The sequence below is a fragment of the Dasypus novemcinctus genome, chromosome 22, assembly GCF_030445035.2.
Source record: "Dasypus novemcinctus isolate mDasNov1 chromosome 22, mDasNov1.1.hap2, whole genome shotgun sequence".
NCBI lineage: Eukaryota > Metazoa > Chordata > Mammalia > Cingulata > Dasypodidae > Dasypus > Dasypus novemcinctus.
This window is the reverse complement of record NC_080694.1, coordinates 62,795,300-62,818,524: the sequence shown is the minus strand read 5'-3', so window position 1 is coordinate 62,818,524 and position 23,225 is coordinate 62,795,300. Positions and strand designations below refer to the sequence as shown.

At 42.3% G+C, this 23,225-nt stretch overlaps 5 non-coding genes across 5 annotated transcripts; 4 read left to right on the top strand and 1 right to left on the bottom strand.

Moving 5' to 3' along the window:
- The first annotated feature begins 3,128 nt into the window (after window positions 1–3,128).
- TRNAT-AGU (transfer RNA threonine (anticodon AGU)) lies at window positions 3,129–3,202 on the top strand. Its single transcript has one exon. It is a non-coding gene; the product is annotated as a tRNA-Thr (tRNA).
- Window positions 3,203–13,515: 10,313 nt separating this feature from the next.
- On the top strand, window positions 13,516–13,588 carry TRNAV-AAC (transfer RNA valine (anticodon AAC)). Its single transcript has one exon. It is a non-coding gene; the product is annotated as a tRNA-Val (tRNA).
- A 3,196-nt stretch (window positions 13,589–16,784) lies between these two features.
- On the top strand, window positions 16,785–16,866 carry TRNAS-CGA (transfer RNA serine (anticodon CGA)). The gene has a single exon. It is a non-coding gene; the product is annotated as a tRNA-Ser (tRNA).
- Window positions 16,867–18,041: 1,175 nt separating this feature from the next.
- Window positions 18,042–18,114, top strand: TRNAR-ACG (transfer RNA arginine (anticodon ACG)). Its single transcript has one exon. It is a non-coding gene; the product is annotated as a tRNA-Arg (tRNA).
- Window positions 18,115–21,643: 3,529 nt separating this feature from the next.
- TRNAF-GAA (transfer RNA phenylalanine (anticodon GAA)) lies at window positions 21,644–21,716 on the bottom strand. Its single transcript has one exon. It is a non-coding gene; the product is annotated as a tRNA-Phe (tRNA).
- Window positions 21,717–23,225: the final 1,509 nt, after the last annotated feature.

Below are 23,225 nucleotides of genomic sequence, written 5' to 3'. Positions count from 1 at the left end.
CCAGGGACCCTCTCTCCTAACTCAGACCCCTCCCCGCCCCGGGCCAGGCGCGTGCGCGGTCAGGGCTGTCGTCCCGGCCGGGAGCTGAGGGCTCGAGTTCCAGGCGCAGCGACGCGGGAGGAGGAGACGCCTGCGCGCGGGAGGAGGAGACGCCTGCGCGCGGGAGGAGGAGACGCCTGCGCGCGGGGTGCGCCCCCCAGCCGCGGCCGCCCGCGCCTGCGCCAGGTGTCCGCCAGGGGGCGGCGGAGCGCCGGGAACGCCCGACCCCCCTCGGCTCCTCGGCCGGACTCTCTTCCCCGCCCCCGCCCGCCACCGCCGTTTCCGTCTATTGTTTTGTGGTCGTTATATTTTCAGAAGTTAATTGACCTATATTCATTGTAAAAGTCTTCCTCTCCCGTTCCATTTATGAGGTGTGCGTGCGTATGTGTAGACGTGTTTTATATGGTCTTATTTGGGGTAAGCACTGCCACTGTATGAAGGGTTAAGGACTTGACATGCGCCCCCCACCCCCCCGGAAACAGGAGAATTATATACTTGGACTAGCCAAATTTGCCATTTGTTTCTTCATTCTCCATTTCAGTCCTTTGCTTTTACTGTCATGCATTATCAATTATTTTTCTGGTCTTTAACCCCTTTCACCAACTTTGTACATCCTTTGTACCATCTAGTAGGTGTCTTCATTTATTTCATTCTGTGGTGAAAATGCTGAAGCTTGTAGAGCAGAATATCATCACCATCATCATCATCATCATCACCACCATCGCGACACGACGTGGTAAACGACCTCTGAAAGCCCCGGCCACAATTGGATTTACTTTGTCTGCTAGAGACCAAAGTAGACATTTGCTTTTTTCCACGGGCCGCTTCCTTGGGAAGCAGACCCCGAGACAGAGACGAGGTTTGCTGGGAATGCTTCCCCAGGCAACACCCGAGAGGCCTGAGGGCAGCAGGGAGAAGGCCGCGGTCGAGCTGGGCTGAAGCTCCAGCGGAGGCCTCAGCCAGCCTCACAGGGACATCCCACCCGGCGCGGTCCTTCAGGAAATTCTCGCCTGCGGCAAGGGGCAGACCCCGATATGCCTCTTCTGTCAGCCACCGGGTTCTTCCTGTCCCCTGGGGCTGCCTGCAACCCCGAGCTTGGCAATCCCTTTCCACTGGGAGCAGTGCCCAGAGAGGCACTCAGCCGTGAGCCATAAACAGCCAACGTTCCTGCTTGAGGAACGAGTGCCTGCCGTGCCGAGGGCTGGGGGGGTCAGGGCATCTGGCAGGGGATCCCCAGAGCCTCACTTTTCTTTCAGCAACCCTGTGCCAGACATGTGCTAACCTTTGACGGATAATTCTACCTTCTCCATACTAAAAAGAAGAGAGCCTCTCCGAGCAACTGATAAGAGAAGCTGTAGGAATAGGGGGGAAAGTAGGGCTATCGAAGTCTTAACTGTGGCTCTTAACCAATCAACTTGACTTAACTCGCATTTGTAAAACACCACAACCAACCATTGCACAATACACATTATTTTCAAGTGTACGTGGAAAATTCACCGAAATAAGATCATAAAACAAATATCAATTTGTAAAGACTTAAAATTGTAAATAATGTTATCTGACTATAATTAAGCTAGCAGTCAATGACAGAGAGGTGCCAGGAAAATTTCCATTTGTTGGGAAATTAAGCCTCATAGGTATAAATAACTCACAAGGCAAAGAAAAAGTACAATGGAAATTGGAAAAATACTTTGAACCGAAAGAACAAAATTACAACATGCAGCTAAGGTGGCGCTTTGAGGGAAATGTATAGGTGTGAATGCATATATTAATGAAAGACAAAAGATTCAAGATTGCCTCAGAAAAGGGGGGTGGGAAGTAGTCTTTCCTCAGTGATGCAAAAGCATCCTTGGATTTCTCCTAAACTATCTTCCTTGCCCAGTCTTGGTCAACAGGCTCTTAACAGAGCCTAAAATTGTGGAGCTAAGAAACGGCGTAGGGAGAGGACGGAGAAGGTACTACATGGGACTTGTAGCCTCAGTGGTTGCCCAAGGACTTTCTTGTCTCTCATGTGCAAGTAAGCAGAACAATCACTTTTGGTTTAGAAACCTCATTTTGAAGAAGCGCACATAACGCGCAGGCACGTGATTTGTTTCCCCCCGGATAGGTAGGATTATACGTGGTTTCTGTTTGTTTCCCAAATTTCTGCTTGCTTTTTTTGTATTTTCTAATGTTTCGGAATTGAGCATGTGTTACTTTAGTAGTTTATTGTAAAATGTATTTCGAAATGCTTTTTTGCCTTAGCTCTCACATTTTTTCCTAGAAGGCTGGGGGATAGGGGTCAGCGAGAGTCCGGGAGCTGTGTCTTCTCCATCTCTACATAGCATTACAGCAATCACTGTGTGTTCTGAAATTTACTGAACAAAGAAAAAATGTGACCCCCCTAGACAATATTTTAAAGTCTTTCTTTCCCTTGAGACGAATAACAGCCTGCTTTGTCAAGAAAGAAACCGTTTTTGCACCTGCTTTATGCCAGCTGTTTTGCATACTGTCTCCAGTAAACCTCACAAGAAATTTCATTGCTTCAACAGCATTATGAGTAGGTATCCTTATTCCCATATTACTGATGTGAAAGCTGAGAAATACTGTCAATATAACCCTGTGAAAAGTGCAGGAAATGAAATGGCTAGCCTGTTCTATGTAGTCTGGTGGGCTGCCTCTTTTCTTCTCTTACACCACAGCGTGGGACTGCAGCCTCCTGTGATGTTACAGAGCATGAGAGAGGGACTTAAATTAGAATCCAGGACATTCCCCTGATATCACTACTGGCTGAGTGAACGAATAAAATCAGCTTACGCTGAGGCATTGCTAGGCTTAAGGGCTGGAAAGGCTATCAGAACCAAGCTTGGTCCCTGCCAGGCCACCAGAGTCGAGTGGCATCTCGGAAATTGGAACAATTACCCAGGGGCAATGGCCATCTAAATCCAGGCCCTGGTATTAATATTTGCCAAAGAACTTTGTTTTTTGCTTGTTTGTTTGACTGAGATCTAGGTAGTTACTTAAAAAAACACACACGAAAAGCACTAGAATTATTATAGAAATGTGAATTCATGTACAAATTATACCTAATAGAAACCCATACCTCACCTGGCTCCGTGGCTTAGCTGGTTAAAGCGCCTGTCTAGTAAACAGGAGATCCTGGGTTCAAATCCCAGCGGGGCCTGCCTTCTTTTGGTTTCATAATTTCATCTTATGTAGGATGCTTCATATTGCTGCTGGAGTAGGAGGTAGATAAAGCCACTAATTCAGCTCTTTAGTTTTATTTCTGAAAACTAGGAGAGAGAACTGGAAGGTGGAACAGTGTCATGAAAAGTAAATATTTGTGCTAACATGAGAGTGGCAGTTGCTACTTATCCTAGCATAGGTGAGGTTTGACCCTTTCTCCCACGTTTGGGAACAAGTGATGGGAGATGGAGTTTTAGAAAAACGATTTTTCAGAGGAGATGTAATTGCTTTTGCAGCCTCGGCATACTTAATACACCTGGAAATACAGTTGGTACTCAGATATTTAGAGTGGGCCATTGAATGGCTAAAGGCTTTGAGGAATAATTGATAGAGCACATCAAAGACTTATTTATCTATGGTCAGTGGTAGCGAGTTTAGATTCTCCCTTCGAATCTTCCTAGCTATCTTCCACACCTCCTAGTAAACCTGCAGTTTCCCTTTTATGTCAAATTTTGAAAGAAGATAAGGAAAAATAATGAAAAAGGGCAAAGAAGTCTGAATTGAGTGCTGTAATATCTGTTCCTCCTTTTTTCATGATTCTGGACTCTGTGACATCACTGAAAAATTTGGGGAAAAGGATATGATGTCATCTTAAAAGAAGAATGGATAGAGACCAAACAAACAAAATACCTAACAGGGTTAGAGGCAAGTGAAAGACATCAGGACTACTGATGGCTTGGACTATTTTTTAGGCAGATTTTTACTAAAAAGATCTGAAAAATACATCAAACCATGAAGTCTTTCTGTTTTATTCATTTCTTTTGGCACTCTAAGGTATAACTTCAAATTATTTGTCTGAATCACTACAAATGCTCAACCCCATACTTAGTAATGCACACAGGATCCCACAAGCAATTGTTTGTACCTCAAGCAGCTTCTTTCCCCTCACTGTAACTGTTCAACAGACTGCTTGCTCCTTTAATGACCATGTGGGAGAACAAATGTACCCGAAGACTGACATTTTAAAGAATGCCGTAGAATTAAACTGAACCTAATGCAGTGATTACTCTTAAGTAGAGAAGAGTTGAGTACTTAAAAGTACTAAACAATGAAAGGTTGTGACTCTATAAAAATTGTTAAACAAGACCTATACTTTCACAGCTGTATCTTCATTAAAGAGACTTCTCTATAACTGAAATAGTACTATTTTCTGACCTAGGCTTTTGTTTTTTTCAAGCAGAACCTTCTCCCTCAAGTTGCCATTAAATGTCGTCTGGCCTGAGATCTTCAAATTTAGATCACGTCATAGGCTGCCCACATGGTTCTTTCTTCTTCATGTCCAGGCATTCTTCCCCATGTTGGTCACTGGATGAACTTGGGCGAACTGATTTGAATGAAATACTCTAAAAATATGAAAGGTAAGTCATGGCGATGATGGAAAATCCTGGGGAAAGGGAAATGGTCTTAGGAAGTGTTTCTACCTGGTGTCCAGTCACTGAACCTCAGGTATGTGAGGTATATATGATAACCATACAGTGCTGATATCTACTTCCAAACATTGTCACTCTGCAGATTCACCTGCGATCTTCTGGAGTCAACTCTCTTTGTTACCTGTCATCATACTTTTTTCTCTGTATTGAGCTTGTTTAATGCTGAGTCAATGCCTACAATTCTTCATAAGCAGCGCACTGAAGTTAGGAGTGTCCAATACCCAAAGACTGTTAGGTATTAAGTTCCCGACCTTTGCACTAAACCATGACCACACCCAGAAAAAGCTCAATCATCTTGGCACTGACCAGGACTGAAATTTACATCTTGACTCTATCACAGAATCTCTGGTGTTAATCCTTTCTGCATCTTTCAGAATTTCTTCATCTACCACTAAGTCTTTGACTGCGTGTCTGAATATGATCGTTCTAAAATGTCCACATCTAAACCAGGTCTCTTTCCAGCTTCAAACTCATATTTACATCCCCAGGTGGATTTCATAAAGGTAGCCCTAGCCCAGTACATCAAACCCTGAAGTTGTCACCTGTCCTACTAGAAACCTGGAGTTAAACTTCCACCGCCACACCACCACATCTTCATTAAATCATAACAAAGTTTACTTATTTTACCAACAACATATATGAAATGTCCTTCCCATCCGTCCTTCTATTGGTATCTATTTTTGGCCCTCAATATCTCCTTGACCACGATCCACAATAGCCTCCTCCTGTTTTCCCTGTCTCCAGAACTGCTCCTCTAAATCCATTCACAACACAGTCTCTGGCTTAAAATACAAAATATAATTTCCTTCTTAAAACTTCACCATCTTGAACTTTTCTTCTTTTTCTAATATATGCATTCACACCTATAAATTTCTCTTTGATATGTATATAAAATATACAGAAACAGAAATGAGAAAAGGATCAATCAGATACGTCACATAAGATCAACTATACAGAAAAGGAAGTTGCAATAAAGGAAAAGATGGACAAAAAAAGATATGAATATAAAACCAAAGCACAAAAAGGCTGAAGCACTGCCTTTACAGTAATGAGGCTGAATATTAATGAATAAACTCCCGAATGAAGAGACATAGAATGGCAAAATGGGAAAAAACATGATCCAACTATATGCTGTTTACAAGAGACTTATCTCAGATCCAAAGACAAATAGCTTGAAAGTGAAAGGTTGGAAAAAGCTATTCCATGCAAATAGAAATTTAAAAAGAGCTAAGATTGCTATATTAATATCAGACAAAATAGACTGTCAGATGCTGTTATAAGAGTCAAATAAGAGCAATATATTAATAATGGAGAAAGTCCATCAAGAAGAAATAATCATAAATATTTATGCAACTAACTATGGTGCCTCAAAATACATGAGGCTGATTGTGAGAAGATGACAACAGACTAACAGGCAGAGGTGAATGCTCTCACAAAAACAATGGAGACAGAGGCAAAAACTGCCCAGGGGATCTGCTTTGGGGGTCAGCAGACCAAGACAGTGCTGCACAACTCCCAGGAGGGTGAGGGATAGAGAATCAAAAAAGCTGAAATGACAAATGGGAGTTACCAAGCCCTAGCAGTGGCCAGAAAGGGCTCTCCTCCCCCACCCCAAGATATTAAGCCGAGATAAAACCCCTGGCTTGCTGAAGCCAAGTGAAGGGAACAGACATCTTCCTTCCTGTCAGGGAAAAGGGAGGGAAGGTTGGGTACTTTTCTTCAGCCAATCCAGCCAGCAGAGTCAATTTTGAAGCTCCAGGGTAGAGATTCAACACAGGAACACAGGAAAGCTGAGACTGAAATACCTCTGTGGAAAGGTGCAACTGGTACCAACTGCTGGCCTGTCTAGAAATTGCATGGACAAAACCTGTTCACGCTCTCTGTATACAACCCCTGAGAGAATATCTGTGCCCCCAAGTGAGTTCCTGGCCTGATTTTGAAAACTTAAGTTGGAAAATTTTAAAGACTGAGAATAAGTTGAATCAAATATCAAAGAAAAGCTGTGGAGAAAAAAAAAACAATAAGCAAGAGAGAGAAATTGGCCATCAGAAAAAATTCACCAATATATTCATATGCCTAGACATCAGCAAAAAAATTACCAGCTATATTAGGAAATAGGAAGAGATGATGCATTCAAAAGAACAAACCAAATATCCTGAAGAGATACAGGATTTAAGTCAATTAATTAGTGATAATCCCACAACTCTCCTAAATCACTTCAAAGAATTTGAAGAAAACAACTAAAGAAGTAAATGATATTAAGAAGATACTGGGAGAGCATAAAGAACAATTCGAAAGCCTACAAAGAAAAGTAACAGACCTTATGAAAGGCATGATGGATGAGATTAAAAATACATTAGAGACACATAGGAACAGATTTGAAATGCTTGAAGATAGAAGTAGTGACTTCAAAAGCAGAACATCTGAACTGAAAAAGACAGGAGAACAGAAAGAGAAGAGAATGAAAAAAATGGAGCAGAGTCTCAGGGAATTGAATGAAACCACACAAACATTTGCATTATTGGTGTCCTAGAGAGAGAAGAGAATGGAAAAGGGACATAAAAAATATTTGAGGATATAATGACTGAAAATTTCCCAAGTCTTATGAATGACATAAATATAATCCAAGAATGACAATAAATCTGAATAGACCTACTCTGAGACACCTACTATCAGAATGACAAGTATCAGAGATGAAGAGGATTCTGAAAGCAGCAAGAGAAAAACAAAGCACCACATACAAGGAAAACTCAATAAGAGTAAGTGCTGACCTCTCATCAGAAACCATGGAGGAGAGAAGAAAGTGGTATGATGTATTTAAGGAACTGAAAGAAAAAAACTGCCAGCCAAGAATTCTGTATCTGGTGAAGCTGTCCTTCAAAAATGAGGGTGAGTTCAAAGTCTTCACAGACAAACAAAAACTGATAGAATATGTTACCAAAAGACCAGATTTGCAAGAGATACTAAAGGAGGTGCTGCAGCCTGAAAGGATAAAACAAGGGTGAGAGATTTGAAGAAGAGTTTAGAAATTAAGATTATTAAGAAGGGTAAACTAAAGGATAAGAAAACAGGCAATAGAAGGGCATAATAACAGAAAACAGAAGGACAAAATGGAAGAAGTAAGCAATGCTTTTATAATAATAGCACTGAATGTTAATGGATTGAATTCCCCCATCAAAAGACATAGACTGATAGGATGGATTAAAGAAATATGAGCTGTGTATATGTTGTCTACAAGAGACCCACCACAGACATAAGGATAGAACCAGGTTAAAAGTGAAAGGTTGGAAAAAGGTATTCCATGCAAACAGTAACCAAAAAAGAGCTGGAGTAGATCAGATAAATGTAAAATAGCAACATTATAGTATATGAACAATAATTACTCAGTGCAAATGGCAAATTGTTCCTGTGATCAGTATTCTGTATGTTTCTTCAAACAAAATAAACACTTGCTTTTAACTGAGGAGACTTGGAGAAGAGATATATATTTGGATACATCATTTTTCTTTACTCTTTCTTATGCATACTTGTTAATTAAAACAATCCATCTGGATCAATATGATTTAATATGACTACAGTTGAACAAGATTTTGAATTTTCTGCTTCATAAAATTATGAATTGGCATTTTGTTACCTGCTGTAATTCATTCCAACAAGATGTGAAGAAATCCCAAATAGGAATTTGATTATCCAGAAAGAATTATGGCTTAAATAAAAATTAAATAACTAAACCAATAATTTATTTCATTCTTAGAAATTATGTCCAATAGTTAGAGCTATAATATAAAAATTAGACTTATGTTATAATTAATTTCTATTATATTAGAATTATTATTTACATTTATAAAAGTTTGTTGCTATACTATTTCTTATAATTGATTGTATTAAATCTAACCTAGCCTTGCACTCTCTTTTAAAATTTGTAATTTCTTTCAATCTATTTTTCTATTTATTTTACAATTTCACAATAAAAGACTTTTAACAGCTAAAAAAAAAGCCATTGATTATACACTTTGGATAGATCATATGGTATGTGAATATATCTTAATAAAACTGCTTAATAAGCAAATAAATAATCGTGCAAGAATAGCCAGAAATAGCAGCTTGGTACAGCAGGGAAAACTGAGAGGGAAGGAATTTCCTAGTTTGTCTGTTTTTTTGTTTATTATCATTATTATTACTATTGAAATAATGAAAATGCTTAATAATGATTGAAGTGATGAACACACAACTATGCAATTATACCAGTTACCATTGATTGTACACTTTGGATAAATTGTATACTTTATTAATATCTATCAAAACTGGTTTTTTAAAAAATAGGATGATTGGGGGAAAACACACCAAATGTAAGGCATAGACTGTAGTTAGTAGTAATATTTTGACAATGCTCTTGAATAGTTTGTAACAAATGTATCACAACAAATGCAAGGTGTTGGTGGAAGAGTGCTGTATGGGACCCCTGTATGATGTTATGCATGTTTATTTGGTAAGTTCACAACTCTTACTATACACTGACTGTTTATGGACGTTCATGTATGAATGACATACTTCAATATAAATATTTAAAAAGGAAAAAATATATGTGGCAAAACTGTAGGGAAAAATAGACACTTGTACAATAATAGGTAGAGACTTCAATGCATGACTCTCATTAGAACATCTAGCAGAAGATCAATAAGGAAACAGAGAACTTGAATAATATTATAAATGTAGGAGACCTAACAGACATGTACAGAGCATTGTTCCCTTAAATAGCAGGTCTTTCATTCTTTTCAAGTGCACATAGATCATTCTCCAAGATGTTAAGTTACAAAACAAGTCTTAACAAATTTAAAAAGATTGAAATCATGCAAAATATCTTCTCTGATCATAATGGAATGAAGCTGGAAATCAATAACAGCCAGAGAACTGGAAAATCCATAAATATAAGGACGTTAAATAAACGACTCTTAAACAATCAGTGAGTCAAAGAAGAAATTGTAAGGGAAATCAATAAATATGTTGAGGCAAATGAAAACAAGAACACAACATATCAAAAATTAAGGGATGCAGTGAAGACGGATCTGAGGGGGAAATTCATAGCCCTACACTTACATAAGAAAATGAGAAAGAGCTAGAAATCAAAGACAACTGCATACCAAGAGGAACTAGAAAAAGAACAGCAAACTAATCCCAAAGCAAGCAGGAGGAAAGAAATAAAGATTGGAGCAGAAATAAGTGAAATCGAGAATAAGAAAACAATAGATACAATTAACAAACCAGAAGTTTGTTCTTTGAAAAGACAATTTCAAAGACAAATTGACAAATCCTTACCTAGGCTGACAAAGAAAAAATTAAGAAGATACAAATAAATAAAATCAGAAATGAGAGTGGGAACATTGCTACTGACCTCACAGAAATAAAAAGGATCATTAAAAACTGTATGCCAACAAATTAGACAATCTAGATGAAATGGAAAAATTCCTAGAAACACATGAACAACTTACACTGACTCTAGAGGACACAGAAGAATTCAACAAACCAATTACAAGTAAAGAGACCGAATCATCTATCAAAACCTTCCAAGAAAGAAAACCCAGGACCAAACGACTTCATAGGTGAGTTCTACTAATCTTTCCAAGAAGTATTACCAATCCTGCTCAAACTCTCTCCAAAAATTGAACAGGATGGAACAACTAACTAATTCATTCCATGAAACCAACATCACCTGTGTTAGTTTGAGAAAAGCTGCTGGGAGCAATATACTATGAATAGGTTCAGAGGACTCACAGTTCCTGACTTTAAACCACATTACAAAGCTACAGTGGTCAAAACAACATGGCACTGGCACATGGACAAATATACTGACCAATGGAATTAAACTGAGAGTTCAGAAATAGACCCTCATATCTATGCCCCACTTATTTTTGACAACCCTGACAACTTCACTCAATTTGGGAAAGAAGAGTCTCTTCAACAAATGGCGCTGGGAGATTTGGATATACATATGCAAAAGAATGAACAGGATACCTTTCTCACACCAGATACAAAAATTAACTCAAAATGAACATGAAAATACTTATACCTAAGTATAAGAACCTAGAAGGACTATAAAACTCCTAGAAGAAAATGTGGGAATGCATCTTCAGGACATTTTATTAGGCGATCATTTCTTAAACTTTACTCCCAAAGCACAAGCAATGAAAAAAACATTGAAAAATGGAATCATAAAAAAAACTTTAAAAAACTTTGGGTCTCAAAGGACTTTGTTATAAAAGTGAAAAGATAACCTACTCAATGGGAGAAAATATTTGGAAACCATATATTCAATAAAGGCTTAACAACCAGAATGTAAAGAGAAATCCAACAACTCAGAAATAAAAAGACAAGCAACCCAATTAAAAAAAAAAAAAGGCAGAAGTTTTAAATAGACCTTTGCCCAAAGATGATAGATGCTCACTATCATTAGCTATTAGGGAAATGCAAATCAAAGCCACAATGAGATACCATTTCACACCCATTAAAATGGCTCCTATTAAACAAACAGAAAATAACACGTGTTGGAGAGGATGCAAAGAAATAGGAACACTCATTCATTGCTGGTGAAATGTAAAATGGTACAGCTACTGTGGAAGACAGTTTGGTGGTTCTCAGGAAGCTAAATACAGAATTACCATATGACTTGGCAATCCCGGTACAAGGTATATACTCAGAAGAACTGACAGCAGGGATTCGAACAGATATTTGCACTCGAATGTTCAAAGCAGCATTATTCACAATTACCAAAAGATGGAAGCAACTCAAATGTTCAGCAACTGATGAATGTAGTATACAAAAAGGTAACTGGTTTTTTAAAAAACGTTCAATTATAAAAAGTGCATTGTAACAAATGTTCCACACCAATGCAAGATGGTGATGGGGTGATATATGGGAATCTTTTGTTTTATGCATGATTATTCTGTAAGCCCACAACCTCTCTAATAAAAAGTAATTATACAACAAAAAAGTGTATCTCTTGTAAGCAGGCTATATACAGTTGGTTTCTGGTTTTTTAAAATTTTACTCTCCAGCCTGATAACTGTGCCTTTTAATTAGAGTGTATGTTCCATTTACGTTTAAGGAGATAATTTATATGGTTGGTTTCAAGCCCGCTATTATGTTCTTTGTTTTCTATTTGCCCCATATATTCTTTGTTCCATTATTCCTCCTTTTATGCCTTCCTTTGTATTAATAATTTTTATTTTATCCCGCCTAATTTCTAGTAGTGTTTTAGTTATACCACTTTGACTTTGAATGGTTACTCTATAGATTAAAATTTGGATTCTTTTTTAATTAGAGTGTATCTTGAATTATTATTCTGCAATTTTTGAAAATTTTAAGAAACTTGGCAACTGTATAAGTGCAAATGACCAGATACTCTTTGAGTGTCATTTTTTTTGCCATAAACATTGATATTCTTGTTGTTTATACAATTGGAGGTCTTTTATTTAAAAATTTTACATAACCATATTTTATTTAGCCATATATTCACCCTTTCTGGAGCTCTATTCCTTCCTGCAGAAACATGTTTCTCTCTGGAATCATTACCTTTCATCTTGAAGAAATTTCCATAATAGTTTTTGCATAGGGGTCAACTGGAAACAAATTCTCTCAGTTCTTGCTGAAAAATGTCTTTTTTTGTCTTTTATTTTTGAAGACTTTTTTACTTGGTGTAGAATATTAGATTGGCAGGGTGTTTTTTCCTCTTGCTATGCAAATTCTTTCATTCCATTGTTTTCTTGTTTGAATGTTTCTATTGAGAAATCATCATTCCTAAATTTGTTCTACTCAATGTATTTTTTGCCTAGCTGATTTTAAGATTTTTCACTTTATATTTGGCTTGCAACCATCTCAATATGGTTTGAGTGTAGTTTCTTTATGCTTATCCTCTTTGGCATTTTCTGAGCCTATTGAATCTGTGAATTGATTACACATACTTATTAAGTTAGGTTTACAGAAAAATCGTGCATAAAATGCAGTTCTCATATACTACCCTACTATTAACATCCTGTATTAGTGTGATACATTTTTACAACTAATAAGAGAATATTTTTATAATTGTACTATTAAAATGTAGTTCATAGTTTACTGTTTGGGTTGTACAGTCCTATGGCAATACATTTTTTCCCTTGAGCTTCTTAATCTTCCGCTAATATTTTTGCGTTTTCATGTATATAAATTACACCTTGATTACAACAACAAAAACCCCTTCACTTTTTTTTTCCTTTTTTTTAAAAAATTATTTTATTGGATGACTTCTACATTCCAAGAATTAAGGGTTAGCCTCCAATCTCTCCAATCTCCCTTATCACATTCAGATTAAAATATAACTCCCTCTTTGGAAGGCACATCCCCTTCTTTCTGATCAGGCCAATATATTCCCATTTAGCCTAATTCTTTCCCAGTTCCTTCTTCAAGACTTCCCCAAAATACCGTGATACGTTCATTCAACCGTCAATGACAAAATCCCCTCTCCCCTAACCTTTTTCTCAACCATCTTTCTTCTTTTCAACAATTAAGTCTCAGATCTGGAGTCATTTTCTCTAAGAAGCCTTCCTTGATGAGCCCCGGTTTGGCTCTATCAGGAACAGGTTGCTCTGAACCTTTTAGTAGCTATAATTTGGTGAAGTCTTTCTTTTGCGAAATATCAGTCGTGTTATGCGATGTTGAACTGGATAAGTGGATAATGTGACGGAAGTAACAACACTACAATCATAAATTCATGTACAAAAATAGGACAAACCTGGAGCATCAAGTCATAGTTACTTATATGTCAGAGCGAGTAGGCCTGCAGCGCGCAGTTTCCGTAGTGTAGTGGTTATCACGTTCGCCTAACACGCGAAAGGTCCCCGGTTCGAAACCGGGCGGAAGCAGAGCTGGCTCGCGCTTTTCCTGAGCGTTTGTTTTGCTGTCCACATATAAAAACAAATCATTTAAGGCCTTGGGACTCCCTCCTGCGCCTGAGGCAGCGTCCCTCCTGCGTCGCCCGGGGGGAATTCGGCGAGCACGCAGTGCAAGATTTCAGCCAGGAGACTTCTAACCAGCTTCTGGGAAACGCAGCGGAGAGCGCCGCCGAGCGTCGGCTAAAGCGCAGCCACCGCCCCGGCCGCTGTTACAGCTGCCGGAGACACCGTGCCAGAAATCGCCAGGCGCGCAGGGAGAGGAAGCGCGTGGGGCAAGGTGGGGCGAGGGAGGACCCGGGAGAGATCTCCGCGCTCAGGGCCGCCTGGGATCGGTTCCCGGCTTAGGGACAATTCGTGGTCGCCCTTTCCCCCTGGCCCGCACCGCCCCCGGGAACGCGCCGCGGGCTCCATTCTCTGCACTTGGCGGGAAGCCGGCGCGGGGGGCGCGGGGGGCGCGGGGGACGCGGGGGGCGCGGGGCGCGCGGGGCGCGCGGGGGGCGCGGGGCGCGCGGGGGGCGCGGGTCCCACTCTCCTCCCCGCCTGGGGGGTGGGGTGGGGGGCCCTGCGGGCGCCCCTCGTGGCTGGAGCCCCTTCTCAGCATCTGCATCCAGTTCAGCTCGACGTGCGCGCCCAGCGGGTGTAGACCGTGCCGAGGCCAAGGAGGGCCGCAGCGATCCTTGACATCAGTTTCCTGCTCTCGCCGTCTGCGGCCTTTCTCGGAAATAGAAAGGAAAAAAGGAAAGGGTTTAAAAGTTCAGTGGCTTGTTGGTGTGCGTGTTCCATTACGCATCTTGCTAAAGTTCCGAGCTTTGGGAGGACCCTTTCCTAGCCCTCCAGGAAACTGCGTCATCGCCTTGACGCCTCGAGGTAAACCCGGTTACACCCTCACCTGCCGTGACCACCGCAGGGTGGCAGGGCCTGGGGTCTCCAGAGGCGGAGCCCGCGCGGAATTTTCCAAGATCCCCTCCGGGGACTGAGATCCTTCCGATGTCGTGAATTCTCTCAGACGTACAGGAGGAAATTTAATTGGCTTTTCCTAGAAGTTATGTCGCACCAGATCTCAGACTCCGGGTATTTTGATGGGGTAAAGGCAAAAGGAGGCTGAAACTAGCATTTTAAGAGTCTGATCTGGACGACACGTTTTTAAGATGCTGCATTCCACAACGCTCGTTCCGACTGCCCGCACTGCCCTCCCTGCGCGTCCGGCTCTCCAGCACGTCTGCACCTGCAGGTCACAGCTCACTGCCTCCTGAGACCTGTGCTGGGACCCACGCACCTCCGGGCCACCAGTCGCTCTCCCACCGCCAGGCTTTACACGCGGTCCCTGCCAGCTGAGAAGCTCTGTGCTTGCCCCTTTGCCTGGTTATCTCTTGCTCATGTTTAGATCTCAGCTAAATTAATCCTTCTTCCGGGAAGACTTTCTTGAATTCCTTAAGTGAAAGTCATGTACGCCTCGTGGTTCCCTGGGCGCTCTTTCTTTGTACACTTTATATTTATCAGTGTGTTGGCCTGATTGATGGCTCTCTCACTGGAATGTAAGTTATATGGGGTCGGATTGCTTATCAATGAATTCACACTGCTTCGCCAGTGCCTTCTCCACAACAGGCATTCAACGAATATTGACTGAATATAAAACAGAACCCTTCCCATGATTCTCTGAGGAATGTATTCTTTCCCCAAAGTCTAGTTGAGATACCGAGGCTCATAGTCGTCCCCTGTCTTGCCGACCTGTGGAGCTAGTATATGTGAGTCAGAATTCAAATATGCGTAAATCCGACTGCACAGGATGTACTGATTCCTTAGTATCCCATTGGACATAGCATGCTTTTTTCAAGGCCCCAAAGAATTTCCATGTCATATTGTTGAAACTAATGATGGGAAAGAAATAGCTACGATAAAGACAACAACAGTAATAGCTATTGTTTACCAGCGATTAAACAAAACATGAACAATATTTATATATAAATTTAAAAAGCAAACCTAAAGAGTAGTTGTTTCATGGATGCAGAGTGGAGAGGTTCAGTAACGAGCTCGAGGTCATATAAGTTGTTAAAAATGAGGGCCCATGACATACAAAAGTAGAAATGGTGGAGGCGAATGTCTTATTGTGCAATTGCCTAGATGCATTGAGGATCCGCTTGAGATTCACAGTCATGAATTTCAAATGGTATCTGTCAGGGGATTTTGTGTTTTTCTCCAGCCCCATTCAGCTGCCCAGGTTGTGGGTTTGCCCAAGGAGTTCAAAGTGAAAGAGGCAAGAATGCTGAGGGCGTTGGAAAAGGAGTCTAATATAAACTGGGTAAGGAGGGAAGAAAGGACATGAAATGGAGTGAGGAACAGGAAACAGAGAACTGAGTTCAAGCCACAGGAATATAGAGAGCAGCTACTGAGCACCAAAAAAACTTTCCAAGGCGTGGAGAATCAGAGAATGAGTGAAGATCAAGACACTAGCATATCCCCCAGGAGTTTCTGGTGTCAAGGGAGAGACCAGTATACAAATGACAAAAAGTGGCGAGTGCAAAAATGGAGGCAATGAGCTGCTGTGGGCGCCTTAAGGAGGAAGAGGGACAGGAAGGGCCAAACGCGGCCTCCCAGAAGCGGAAGACCAGAGTCTCCAAGGGTCACCAGAAGAGGAAAGACTCTTGGAAAGGAAGGAGGTTGCTTCAGTATTCAGGGGCCTGGGAGCTTGTGTTAAGCACGTCCTTGTCTGTCTGGGTCAAGAGCGCAGCAAAGACCGGGTGAGCCGGCGCCAGCTTGCTGGAGAGAAAAGTTAGCAACGGGCCGGTCTTCTGCTAGGAGGGCGCCCACTGTGCAGTAGTTAGCCAACAGTCTACTGTCCCCAGAAGGAAACAGTGGATTTACTTTCCACCAGATTCTAAGTACTATTATAGAAGGATCCGTGCCCGTTTTGTCACCATTCTGCAGCGCTCAGTACAGTGCAGGGCACCCAGCAGTCCGACAACATATATTACAAGTGGAGGAAGTTCTATTCTCTTGCTGGCGTCAGGAAGGCAGAAGAGAGTTTTGCTGTGATGTGAGGTATGTGTGAATTTGAGCACCGACCTACAGGTGAGTTCCTTGGATGGAATGTGGATCTATCGCCTTGCTCATACTTGGTAATGACTCATGCTTGTCTTAGCTGTAACGGAAAAACATTCAGTCCCAGGCTGTGATGGCCGAGTGGTTAAGGCGTTGGACTCGAAATCCAATGGGGGTTCCCCGCACAGGTTCAAATCCTGTTCACAGCGTCCTGCTTTTAATCCCAGTTCATTGGAAATGGTTGAATGATCTGAACAGTGAAAAGAAATCCTCTAGTTCTCTAGGATTTCAAAATATTGGGAATGAAAATTGCCTTGCTTTAAAGCGTTGTCCTGACGTCACAGGCTGGTGGGAGCCTCAAAAATTTAGGGTGCTGATAATTCATCATATATACCAAACGCTCTTAGAAACGCTTTACCCGGACAAGGAAATAGAGGTACTGAGAGGATACCTTTTGGCTCATACATCCCTCATTTCTCTCTCAAGGCACAAGACTCCTTTCTGATAAGCACGTTTGCATTTTCAGCTATTTCGCCTACTTTGAACACCTAAATATATTTTAAGCCAATTATATATTTGTTAGTAAGGGAGTCCCTGGTTTCCAAGTTTCTGTTTCAAGTCCGATCCTTAAAATGTGTACTTTCATTGAATTCTTGCTTCTTTATTGCATTAAAATTTTTTGTATAACTCTATCTACTACACTGAGCTATAATAATTTTCCATAATTTTCCTCATAATGGATGATTACTTTTTATTTTTCATTTTTGAACAGGAAGAAGGAAAGATTATGATTACTGTCTCCAGAAATGTATTTCAAAGCACTTTGGTTTTTGTGATTTCTAAATTTTAAATAATACCGATTGCTTGTAACAGATCCACATACATCAGTACCCAATGTAAGTGCATGAAAAACATAGTTCACATACAGAGATTTAGAGGTGAAGAATTTTCTTGTTTGTTTTTTGCTTATTATTATTATGGAAATAATGAAAATGATCTAATAATGATTGAAGTGATGAATGCACAGCTGTGTGATTATACAAATACCACTGACTACAATGTGGATGAATTGTATGCTTTATTACTATGTATCAATAAAATTGATTTGTTAAAAAAACCATAATTCAGGTGCAAGGAGATGAATAGACTGGAAAAATTAATAAACCACACAAAAGTAGACACAAAAGAGATGAAAGCATACAAACGGATACTACTTTGAAGGACAGTCACTCGATCGCACGAGCTTTTAAATAGGAAAACAACATAGACATTTTATACGAATACATATTATGCAAACAAATCACATCCAAATATGCTTTCTCAGAATCCGCGCGATCAACTGTCACAATGAAATGCTATTATATAAAAACGAAATTTCGTGCTTGGGCCAGTGGCGCAATGGATAACGCGTCTGACTACGGATCAGAAGATTCTAGGTTCGACTCCTGGCTGGCTCGGGTTCACGTTTTCCTGTTTGTATTACTGAAACAATTCTTAACACTCCTTCGAAAGAACGTTCCTGCATTTGCCCTTGGCCTTTGGTAGTGCCGCCGCAGGGGGTTGTCCGTGGAGTCCGAAAGCGATTTCGGCAGCCTCGAGGTGCTCTCCTGTAAGTTTCTTCTCTCATCTCTTCCTGAACTCGAGAAAGAAGGTTGGCTGAAAAAGACCTTTCAGACCAAAGACGTTTTTAAGAAATACATTTCTTCCTCCATCGGCATCTTCTCCATGAGTATTTTCCCCGCCGGCAGAGCCCTCTCACCTGGGATGTCTGTCCTGCTCAGCGCTTTTTCCCGGGACCTCACTCCCGGCGGAAAGAAAAGGGCCGCCCCCTGGTGCCAGCGTGCGCCAAGCGAGGCACCGCGGCCGCCCTGAAGCTCGCGCCGCAGCCTCGGCGTCCCCAGCCGGCCCCGCAGTCCGGAGGTAGGAAGGGGCCGAGAAGCCCGAGCTCTCGGGAGACAGAAGACCCTCGAAGTGGAAAGCCGGTCGGCAGGCCAGGGTCGGCGCTGCAGGAGAGGAGGCCGGCGTGCGCACGGCCCCGGCCGCCTTTCTCGGCGGCGCGCCCGGGGGCTGCAAGGCGACCGCTGCCAACCCGGGGGAAAGCCCTCGAAGGGAGCCAGAAGAGCCCCGGGCGCTGTGGCTCGGTTTCCGGCCGCCTCGCGTGTACCCTCGCTCTGCGTCGCCGGGAAGTTTACGGAAGTTCGCCGGCGTGGCCTGTGCCGAGCGCCGCGGGGACAGGCGCGACTCCGTCCAGGGCGCCGCCTGGAGCGGCCGAGGCCGCTGGGAGCTGGTGGGGGAGACGGCGGTTCTTGCAGCGTCGCCTTCAACCCCTGGCTCTTTACAGCAAGAGAGGATTTTCCGTGACAGCAGCAAGTGCCGCGCGCGGAGGGGACATTTACGTGACCTCGCCTGGGAGCAGCACGCGCGCACGGGCGGAGCTCGGCTGCCCACAGGAGCAGGGCCCGCTCCTGCGCTCTGGCCCCCGGGCCACCTGCCCCGCAGGCGCTGCTTCCCGTCCTGGACCGAAACGCCTAAAGCGCCAAATAACCCTGTCTCCAAATTGCACTATAAACTAAGCAGACAAGCATCTAACTCTTCTAAACACCCCTTCCCTAAAATACACCCGCCCTGCTCCCACATCGCCCCACTCAGTTTTCAAAAACTTCTTCCTAACGCTTGTGCAAGGAGAAAGTGACAACCTGACCTTGAACGTCAGTCGCGGTGACTTCCGGCTGCAGGATGTGCGAATTGGAAACGACCTCCCGGGGACAGCCGAGGGCCGGCCTCAAACCCCGCACCCGGGAGCGCGCGGCGCGGCGGGACGCACCCGCCCCGCACCCTGATCTCAGTGTAAGGAAGTGGCAAGCTCTTTCTCGTAATCCAGCAGGGCTTCCCTCTTCCCCTCCACCCGAAAGACTTCTAAATTTAAGCCTCGTCGTCGACGTTAGGGAGGCAGGTCACATTATTTCAATTTTTCTGATTTGGGCCAGAAAATTCACGGAGAAATGTTTGTGCTGCGGCTGGCCGGAGTGTATCTGTGGAGAACGCACTTTCCTAGAATGTTGCGTGGTGGGTAAAGGGAGCTCCCCCTTTTAGAGGCTTATCAGTGGGCTGGACTGCAAATTGCAAACTTCTCTCGAATGGCTCGTCATTTAACGGCCACATTACTTTCAGGCTGTCTCCAGACAGCGGCTCCGAAGGAAGACGATGGGGTTGAGGAGAGGAGCGGGTCTCTGAAGGGGGGCAAAGCAGGCCCTGTCGTGCTCGGGGTCAGTCTAAGGCCCCTCGAGTCTGGAGGGCGCAGAGAAACTCCGACGTGGTGGCGGTCGAGAAGACAGCGGCGGGGACCGCAAGGCAGCGGCGGCGCGCGGCTACGCGTTCAAGTTCTCCACCAAAAGGAAAAGCTGGTGTCGCTCCAGTTCTCCAGTGCGCCTTGCCACCGAGCATCCAGAGCACGGGGGAGGCCGGAGCAAGTAAGGTGGCCCTGTGGCCCTCGCCAGGCTGCGAGCTTCACCCCCGGGAAACCAGCGAAGGCGGCTTGCAGACTCGGGAACCTGCACCTTGGATGTTAAACGTGCCTGGGTTGAATTATTTCTTTTGTATCTTTCGCACGTTCAAGGTCACTGACGCCTAAGTTTTCAACGAATCTATGGATTTGGCAACTATATGCATCAACAAGTAATGATTTTTTAAAAAAACAAACTGAAACCCAAGGGCACGACGGAAAAGGGTTGGACTTGAAAGGCCGAGCGCTCGGTTCCACCGGGTTTTCTACGTTTTAGCCTTCCAATCTTGAAATGCTCTTGTCCCAGTAGAGCTAAAAAATCACATGAAAGGAAACTACCCGATATCACACATCCTCTTCACACACTGCAGTGACCTGCATTCTGACATTTGGGGATCCTCTCGCGCATTCCAACACGCTTCTATAGACCTGTATAAAGATCTAGCGGAAGAAGGGATGCGTTTTGCGTTATTTGAACACCTTTAACTCTGTCCTCCTTCGGACATAAAGGAATTCCGTAGGGTGGTAAAGCTCCCCGACTTTCCCGGATTCTGCCTCGAGGTTTACGCCAGGGCACCCGCTCTTCCTCTAGTAACCGAAAGGAAACCTCGCTGGCGGGAATCCTGAACCCTACATGCTACTGCGTAATCAAGCATACACTTAATATCGCCACCTATTTTATTGGCAGTACACAGGAACATCTGCCACATGTGTCTTGTAGGATAATTTCAAAAGTTTTGTTATATTCCGTATTAGGTCCTGTCAATTTTCGGACACAACCTTGGGAAAAATATATAACAATGCCTATTATATTTTACAAGAGTATATAAAAATGTCAATATAACAATGCCTATTATATTTTACAGTATATATATACACCATCACGTATTATCTTAATTACTAAATACTACAAAATTCAATGTGTGTTTATGGCATCATTCTTCTATTTTCTTTTTCTTTTTCTTTTTGAGAGGTACCGGGAATTGAACCGTTCGGGGTGAAATGACTAGCCAGGCATTAGAACTGTCCTTGCTGCTTAAAACAACTAAAAGGCTGTATATAATACTCAAAAACTTCTTAAAAGAGTCAAAAAAATGTTTATAATATTGTAAGGAATTAACGGGTCAGAATCTAAGGCAGCAACAGAGGGAGTTAAGTGGAGAAATGGAAGTGTCAGTGCCTGTATTCTTACGGACGCATTTAATGACCTATCAGTAAACGTTACATAAGGCCGTGAAAGTTTTTCTTTCCCTCAAAGGTCACTGGGGGTAGCGGAGAAACCTGTGTGTTTGGGCGTGGAACTACCTTTTGGGGGAGAGTGAACAGAAGCCTTCTTTACGATAAGGATACATTCACCAAGTTCCTTACTTAAGTAGGTGACTTGTAAATGACTGGCATTTGGCAATAGGATAGGATTTCATAAGTTAAACGGTCAAAAAGTATTCGGAAAGCCAAATTCAAGTGCAAAATAAACCACCTCTACTTGCCGAAACCCGGGATCGAACCAGGGACCTTTAGATCTTCAGTCTAACGCTCTCCCAACTGAGCTATTTCGGCCAGCTGTGGGCTCGACTTTCTAAAATAACGTGTTGTAGAAACCACCTATTTTCTTTTTGCGGCGTTGCAGTTAAAAAAAAAAAAAAAAGAGAAAACGTTTTACTTTTTTGAAAGTATAACATTTGGGCTACTTAAAAAAAATAATTGAATCCATAAGGTAAAGATTTTTTAAAAATCCGACAGCGTAGGAGCAGGTCCAAAGTTTCTGGAGTATGATAGTAAGAATGAAAAAAGAGTGGTAAAGGAAAATTTGTATGTGTAAGGATACGAATTGGGTAGCTGTAGCGGGGTAGTGAGTCAAAGCTTCCTGCTGGAATGGGAAGCTCTCGAATTCAGCACACCACCACAAGGGATAATTTCTAGTTTGGCACCCAAATAATCTTTTATTCTTTCAGTTGTTTGCTTCTTTCTCCCTCGATACTCTTGAGGTATAACTTACACATGGTAAAGTACATAAGTCTTTAAGTGTACAGCTTGATGGATTTTAGAAGTTTGCACTCCCATTTAGACATCTTCAGCTCCTTTAGGGTCCCTCCCATTTGCTGCGCTCCTCAAGTAGCCACTACTCTGAACTCTTTCACCATATATACCGCCTTTTTTTAAACTGCACATTCACTGAATCAAATGTAATTTGCATTCCTTTGTGTTCAATATTGTCTCTAAGATCCATCTACATTTTTGCCTGTAAAAGCAGTTTGCTCCTTTTCATTGACTTCCATTGTATGAATAGACCACTATTGTGGGAAACTTGCTCCCTGTTATTGTAGTTGATGTTGCAGTTGCTTCCTTTTATTGTAGATATTACTTTATTGTAGACGTTGCAAGTTGCTTCCTGTTATTGTAGATGATGTGGCAATTGCTTCCTGTTATTGTAATGTTACCTTATTGTAAATGTTGCAAGTTGCTTCCTGTTGTTGTAAATGTGGCAGTTCTGATAGCAAACAGCTGCTAGTTAATTTCCAAATAAATAGATGTGGAAACCAGGGTTGAGGCTCTCAGTTCCAGAAGATGTGAGTCCCCTGGTCCCATTTTCATCTCCTCTCTTGTGTGTCTCTCTCTGTCCTTTATTTCATAAAGTTCTGTGTCACATTCCCTTCGAGGCAACCAATAGCTGACTTAACGCAGCAGACCACAACTTATTTAATCTCTTCTAAAGTTGATGGGCATTTGCATTTCTTCCGGTTTGGGGTTATTATAAAAAAACACTGTCCTGCACCTTCTACCTGGCTTTAGGTGGACTTCAGCACTCATTTATCAGATAGAGAGAAGAGGGAGGAAAGGGAAAAGAAAGAGATGTAGATAGAATCACTGAGGCATAGGAGACATATATGTTTAACTTCATTAGATGCTACTAAGCACCTTTCAAATGTTTGCAATTCTAACAATGTATGCAGGTTCTGGTTGCTTCATAGCTTAGCTTACACTTGGTATTGTCAGTCATTTTCATTTTAGCCATCCTGGTCAAGATAATTTCCAAATATTTCCTCACATTTTAGTGCTTTGTGATTG